We start from the raw sequence: 7,815 nt of genomic DNA, 5'->3' as shown, positions 1-7,815 counted from the left end.
TGTTCATGGTCTCTGTGAGTTAACCAGATACACAAGGGGAGTCGCGTATCCGGTCAGGAGCCGAACAACACCTCCTGGACACCAGCAACCTAACTGGAAGCCAGAAGCAGGCTGGATGCTGGAGGGGCCTTGCACGCGCTGGCCCTGCCCCATGCCATGAGAAGACACCCTGGGCTGATCCTGAGCAGAAAATGCTCCACTCACATGGGGAGCAAGCTTGTCCTCCTCCGGGGGAGAGCAGGAAACCACCTACCTAGCTGGCCTCCCACGAGCTGGGTGGGGGGTCCTTGTCCTGCTAGTTCACCGGGACCATGAGGTCCCTGTCTTCCGGCAGCAGACAGAGTGCAGAAGTCTCAGTGACGGGACGTGGCTTGACCCTACGTGGGGCCACTGGCTCAGCCCAAGCCCAGGGTGGGAGCGGCAGATGCCATCAGGTTGGTGCCTACCACCTGGTATCAGAGCCCACCTGGGCCTGGTGCTCCTGCTGGGCAGGCTGGTTGGCCCCCTCGGTAAAGTGGGTGGGTGGGCTCTTGTTTCTGGGCTTGTCTGGCCTCAGTAGTGGTTCATCTGTGTCCGAAAGGGGGTTGACTTGCTCTTCGCCAGGATGGGTGGACGTAGGGTCTGCGTGAGGGCTTGGCCAGCTGGTTCCCGCACAAGGCCCATGGCTGACGGTGCAGAGGCCCCCAGCGTTCACCCCCTTGTGCAGCAGGAGGAGCCCCACGTGTGATAAAAAACCAGACCCCAAGGTCACAGGGAAGCAGGAAGTAGCTGGAGGTGGGCTGGCCGCTGTGGCTGATCCTGGAGGTGGCGAGACCACAGCATTGCCTGACTCAGCGGGTTTGCTGAGAATCCCATCTCAGGCCCCCGCTGCCCCAGATTTCCCCTCAGAACCCCCAAGCTGGGGCTCATCCTCAGCTGCTGGGGGTTCGGCAGGTCTGGGCACCCGGCCCGTCCAGACAGGGGTGGGGCCACGTCCCAGTGCCTCTGCCCAGCCGGGCCAGCCTCCCAGCCACAGCACCAACCCCGCCCACCACTGCTGTTTGGGAAGAACTGGCCTTGTCGGCTGTTCTGCCTCCTCTGCCCCCTCCCTTCCTGGAGCCCTGGCCAAACTGCCCAACCGGTCGTTTCCATATTCGAACTTGGGCTGGATCCTGGTGCTTCTCCAGAGGCCCTGCTGGGTGGGGGACTGGTTGAGACTCACAGGCTCCTCCGGGGACAAAGTCCCTTCATGGCAACCCCCAGGGGACACTGTGGCCTGTGGGGAGACTCCGTGTGGACGTGGGTCCGGCCTCACCTCATGTCAGATGAGTTCCTGAGAGGCCCGCACGCCTCCAGCCCTGGTCTCGAGGAGCGTGTGGAGCCTTTAGGACAGATGTGGCCCCTAGGTGGTACCAATGTGAGTTTTCACATAGAAGTCCAGTCTCCAGGAAGAGACTGCGTGGCCTCTTCCCAGGGTGCACGTGTGCTCTGCCTATTGAAAACATGTGTCCTGCTCAGCGATCACATGTGTCCTGACCCCCTGGGCCACACCTGCTGCCACACCTGAGCTAAGCCTCCGCAGGCCAGGACAGCTGTTGGCCTCACATTGCAGCATGGGCGCCCCCTGCCGTCGACTTTGTCCCCCGGGGGAAAATAATCAAATCGTCTGTAATAGTAATAAAAAGAGTTTTATTTGAGCCAAACTGAGAACCATAGCCTGGACGACAGCCTCTCAGATAACTCTGAGGAACGGCTCCAAGGAGCTCCGGTTTCAGCAGTTTTATGTCTTTCAGAACAAAGAGCATTAGTAGGTCAGGGTTGCATTCCTTCAAGCTTTCAAAAAAAAAAAAAAAAAAGACTAGCAAGTACCTAGGGAGTCAGCTTGCATCTTGTTTTTTTTTTTAATTTTTATTTTTTATTCTTAAGTATATTTTTTTCCCAATTATTTTTATTAGTTGGAGGTTAATTACTTTACAATATTGTAGTGGTTTTCGCCATACATTGACATGAATCAGCCATGGATTTACATGTGTTTCCCATTCTGAACCCCCCCAGCTTGCATCTTGGAAGAAAAGTTAAGACAAACCTAGATGGCATATTAAAAAGCAGAGATATCTCTTTATCACCGAAGGTCCATATAGTCAAAGCTATGGTTTTTCCAGTAGTCATGTATGGATGTGAGAGTTGGACCATAAAGAAGGCTGAAGAACTGATGCTTTCGAACTGTGGTGTTGGAGAAGAGTATTGAGAGTCCCTTGGAGTGCAAGGAGATCAAACCAGTCAATTTTAAAGGAAATCAACCTTGAATGTTGATTGGAAGGACTGATGTTGAAACTGAAGCTCCAATAGTTGGGCCACCTGATGCGAAGAGCCAACTCATTGGAAAAGACCCTGATGCTGGGAAAGATTGAAGGCCGGAAGAGAAGGGGGTGATAGAGGATGAGATGGCTGGATGGCATCACCGACACAATGGACATGAGCTTGAGCAAACTCTGGGAGATTGTGAAAGACAGGGAAGCCTGGCATGCAGCAGACCATGGGATCACAAAGAGTTGGACATGCCCTAGCAACTGAACAAGAACAACAAGCGAGTCAGCACAGCCTTGGCACCTGGGAGCGAGTCTTATCATCAAAGGACCAGCACTGGCACCCCAGGAAAGGAGGCATTTAATCTTTACTTTTAATGTGAACACTCTTTACTTCTGGTCCATGCACCCTTTCCCATTAATAATTAAAGTAGATTTACAGTATAAATTTGACAGGCCACAAACAGGCTGTTTCACCAGCATAAAATTCAAGTGAACTCCTGTATGAGCCAGAAGACCTTCCCCACTCCTCGGTGTGAAATTTCCTTGCACGAGTGGCCTCAGGCCAAGGCTGAAGGCCCAGGGCTTGAGAACCATCACCCAAATCCCCACAAAGTCTTGTCCTCAGGGCGCCCATTGGTCTGCAGCAGGAGGCTGTGGAAACAGACAGGCATAGGCCTGGGACTGGGGGCCAGGTGGGAATACGTGAGGCCAGATGGAGTCGGATGAGGCCAGGTGGGGACAGGTGAGGCCAGATGGGGCCAGCGGGCCAGGGGGCTAGTGCTCAGACCCGAAGGCGGGGAAGTGTTCCTTCCCAGGCAGGGAACTAAGCCAGCTTTCTTCCCAGGTGGCTGATTCTCGCTCAGGCAGCCCCAGGAGTGAATATAATTCTCGTGGGGCCAGGGGTCTCCAGAACTGCTTTCAGGCACCGGCCCATGATGGGGATTGAAAGCGTGCTAACCTGGATGCTTAGATGTGCCAGGTTGGGCGGGGCTGAGGCCCTGGGTTGAGGTCTGGGTTTCAGGTGCCCCAGCTGTGGGCCCCCTCCCTGATGACTTCCCTCTTCCTGTTCACCTTTCGATAGAGAAACACATTCCTCAGGGTGTATGGGGAACATCTCTCTACAGGAAGCACAGCTGCAGGTACAGGTGGAGGTTGGACCGGACATGACAACAGGTGCAAGAGGAAGAGCAGGTGACAGTAGCCGGGTCCTGTCAGGGAGACTGGGAGCCGCTCACAGGTCAGGGAACCTCCTACTGGTGAGGGAGCTGCCCACCTGGTCAGAGAGCCCCCAGGTGGAGATGCAGATCCGGAACAGTGCCGAAATGCAGAAAACAAAAGCAGCAGGTGCAGAGGAAACACAGAAGTAACAGAAGACTCAGGTCTCTCCTGTCAGTTGGGGCAAATGGAGGTGAGAATCAGTAAAGTTCTAAGCCTTGACCTGATGGGTCCCTCCGGTGTTGTTACCAAGCGCAGCAGAACATTGCGCTCTAATGCTTAAAGTCTAATGGACTTTGGTGGGTTCACCATGTCTTTGTGATTAATGGCTTCATCTGAGAATTTCTCACCCTGACAAAAAGGGTACATTTTCCCCTTCAGGTGTTTAAGGAGACAAAGAAAACCTCAATAAATTGAGAGATCACATTCTCTAGATGAAGTGCAAAAAAATTTTTTAGGCATTAATAATGGAAATAGGAAAAAAAAATCCTACCAGGAAAAAACCCCACAAACTCTCCAATAGCCACTGGTTCTAAAATGAAATAAAGCCTCAAAGATAGGCTATTTAGAAAATAATATATAAGTAAAAACACTAGAACCTATGGGATATGGTTAAAATATAAAATAAGGTTAAAAATAAAATATAAATTAAAAAAGCATATTTAAAAATATCTCTATTTAGGTGAAAACAAGTGAATATACAATTGGTTTTTAATGTGATATGCAAGAAAACAAATTTTAAAACAGAAGAAAACCAGAAGAAAAGAATTACTAAAAGTAAACATGGAGTAATTGAAATAGAAAAGTAATAGAATAATAAACCCACAAGCAGATCTTTGAGAGAAAAAAATCGATAAAATAGATAAAAACACTAGACAATTCCATCAAGAATAATAGAAAGAGAAACAAACACAGAATTTTAAGAAGAGAACAGGAAATAAGCAGAGCAGCAGAGGAAATGAAAGGATCCTCTCAATCCAAGACAAACAAAGGGTGAAGCAGATAATCCTCCAGGAAACACCGGCTGCCAAAGCTGGCCCAGAGAGCAGCATCTGAACTTGCCCCATCCCCGGGAGCCCCCCAATGCCCGCCCCTCCCCGCTGCAAGCTTCTCCTCCGGTGGGGCCACAGTCCTGAGTCTTTAGCCTGTGGGGGCACCAGCACTCCCCACAAGGTCGGCCATGACAGCACCGGGGCCAGGACACGAACCTCGGTGAGTCCGCAAGGGATGCTGGTTGGGCCTTTACGGCCATGGAGAGGATCTGGGAGGACAGGATGCGCGAGCTGGTTTCCACCTGGGTCTTAGTCTTGCTCTGAGGGTTGGAGGGCTGCATAGTTGGAAGACTGTCTTTCATTCCATGTCTTTTGTTTTACCTGAACATTTAAAACCCTAAGGACCTGCGTTACTTTATCAAGAAAAGATAGTGAAACAAAGATTGACCAGTGTGCACCGATGGATGATGGATGAATAGAGCGTGACCCACATGATGGAATACTGTTCGGCCTCAGGAAGGGGGGACATTGACAAGTGCTACCACATGGGTGAACCTTGAGGACACTGCGCTCAGTGACATAAGCCAAACACAAAAGGACAAATACTGGGCAATTCCCTTACCTGAGGTCCCTGGAGGAGTCAGATCCATAGAGACAGAAGGTAGATGATGGGGCCGGGGACCAGGGACTGGGGAGGGGCCAGGGAGTCAGTGTTTCAGGGGCAGAGCTTCAGTCCGGGAGATGAAAAGGCTCTGCAGGTGGTCTACCGCTGGGCAAATGTGCTTCATGCAACTGAGCTGTGCTCTCAAAAATGGCCAGGATGGCAAGGTTTATGCTATATATGAAAGTGAAAGTGTTAGTCGCTCAGTCATATCCAACTCTTTGTGAGTCCATGGACTGTAGCCCGCAGCCCACCAGGCTCCTCTGTCCATGGGATTCTCCAGGCAAGAATACTGGAGTGGGTTGCCATTCTTGTCTCCAGGAATCTCTCAATGCAGGGATCAAACCTGGGTCTTCTGCATTGCAGGTAGATTCTTTACCATCTGAGTCACCAGGAAAGCCCTACATTTTGCATAAAAGGGCACGTAAAAACTTTTTATGCAGATGACACCACCCTTACGGCAGAAAGCGAAGAAGAACTAAAGAGTCTTTTGATGAAAGTGAAAGAGGAGAGTCAAAAAGTTGACCTAAAATTCAACATCCAGAAAACCAAGATCATGGCATCTGGTGCCATCACTTCATGGCAAATAGATGTGGAAACAATGGAAACAGTGACAGACTTTTATTTTTGGGGGCTCCAAAATCACTGCAGATGTGACTGCAGTCATGAAATTAAAAGACACTTGCTCCTTGGAAGAAAAGCTATAACCAACCTAGACAGCATATTAGAAAACAGAGACATTACTTTGCCAACCACGGTCTGTCTAGTCAAAGTTATGGTTTTTCCAATAGTTATGCATGGATGTGAAATTTGGATTATAAAGAAAGATGAGCACCAAAGAATTGATGCTTTTGAACTGTGGTGTTGGAGAAGACTCTTGAGAGTCCCTTGGACTGCAAGGAGATCCAACCAGTCCATCCTAAAGGAAATCGGTCCTGAATGTTCATTGGAAAGACTGATGCTGAAGCTGAAACTCCAACACTTTGGGCACCTAATACGAAGAACTTACTCATTGGAAAAGACCCTGATGCTGGGAAAGATTGAAGGCAGGAGGAGAAGGGGATGACAGAGAATGAGATGGTTGAATGGCATCACTGACTCGATGGATGTGAGTTTGAGTAAGCTCTGGGAGTTGGTGATGGACAGGGAAGCCTGGTATGCTGCAGTCCATGGGGTCGCAAAGAGTCGGACAAGAATGAGCGACTGAACTGAACTGAAAAACTTTTTATATGAAAAGTAAACTAGTCCTAGTGCAGCCTGGACAGCGACTCTCCCAGGAGCCTCGCTGGGTGCCCCCTGGCGGCCAGGGCACTGTGGCCGGGCAACCTCCCCTGGCGTGATTGGATGCCCAAGGCAAGGGCCTGCGTGGCCCAGGGAAACGTTCATAGTAGTGGTACACAGGTCACTGCTTGACAATCTGTTCTCTGGGGGACAAGCCTGAAGGGGGCATTTCCCTGATTCTGTGATGTAAACGCTGCATGGCAGAATGTCAAACTAATCACATGGGCTCTCAGGGTGTGGGACTGGGGGAGGGTCACCGAGCTGGAATGACTGCCCTGCTGCCCAGCATTCATCTGTGCCCGGGTGTACCACCCACTCCGGAAGTAGCTCTCCACCCAGCTCGCTCCCCTCCCGTGTCCTCCTTGAGCTACCATCCCCGCTGCATCAGAGACAAAAACACACGAGTAAGTTTTGAATGTGAATTCTTTTTGTCTTCTTTGGCTTCAATGTCTGCATTTTAACCGCATGGAACAATCAGGTTGTGAAAGGAAAAGCGAAGTGGAGTCAAGGATGCTCCAAGCGTCTCTCAGATGGAGCCAGAGGCCTCCGAGGATTGGACTTATGTAGTCCCAGCCTGAATGGACTCTGAGCCCGTGACTCAGTAAAGTCACCCAGAACATCTCCAGAACCTGGAGACGGCCTCTCTACTTACCAGGCCCTGGCCCTAAAACGACTCGTGGTCCCTTCAGGACAAGTATATTCCAGCTCCTGTCAGGGTCAGGCCAGGCAACTTTGAGCAAAAAGGCCTCATGGCTTTTTGCCTTCAGCGGTCCCTGATTCTCTTCCCTGAACACCTTTCCCAGGTTACCTGAATCTGGGTCTCCTAGATTGCAGTTTTTAAGACCCCAAGTAAACTCCTTTCTTTTGTGCTGCCACTTGATTATTTTGGTTGATAAGATCTGGAATATGGACTATTCCACAAGATACTTGTCCTTGAGTCAAAGTTACAGAATTCCACACGAACCACCAAAAAGAATGAATTCTGCATAAACCACTACCCCAGCCTGACACCAACCCCAGACCTGCAGCCTTGCTGCAGAGACTCAAACAGAAGAGCAAAAGCTTTGGAAGCTTTGCTGACACTGGAGTCACCACACAGCAGGGGGGATGGGACTCCATCAGGTCATGGGTCAGAGTGCATCCATCCCAGCTGGACAAGTGCAAGCCCCTGGTGGTTGCTGGCTCCACTTGAGAGACTCCTGGAGCACTGCTTCTTTCTTCCATCAAAATCGAACACCTGAGATGAATGGAATTAAATAAATGGAAAGACAGAAGTTCTTAACAGAGAAAGAAAAATTATAAAAAGAACCTAATGGAAATTCTAAAATTCGAAAATAAAATGTCTGAAAAAGATTTGCAAATCACATATCTGACAAAA

This window comes from Odocoileus virginianus, chromosome 4 (assembly GCF_023699985.2).
Source record: "Odocoileus virginianus isolate 20LAN1187 ecotype Illinois chromosome 4, Ovbor_1.2, whole genome shotgun sequence".
Lineage (NCBI taxonomy): Eukaryota > Metazoa > Chordata > Mammalia > Artiodactyla > Cervidae > Odocoileus > Odocoileus virginianus.
This window is presented reverse-complemented; position numbering follows the sequence as displayed.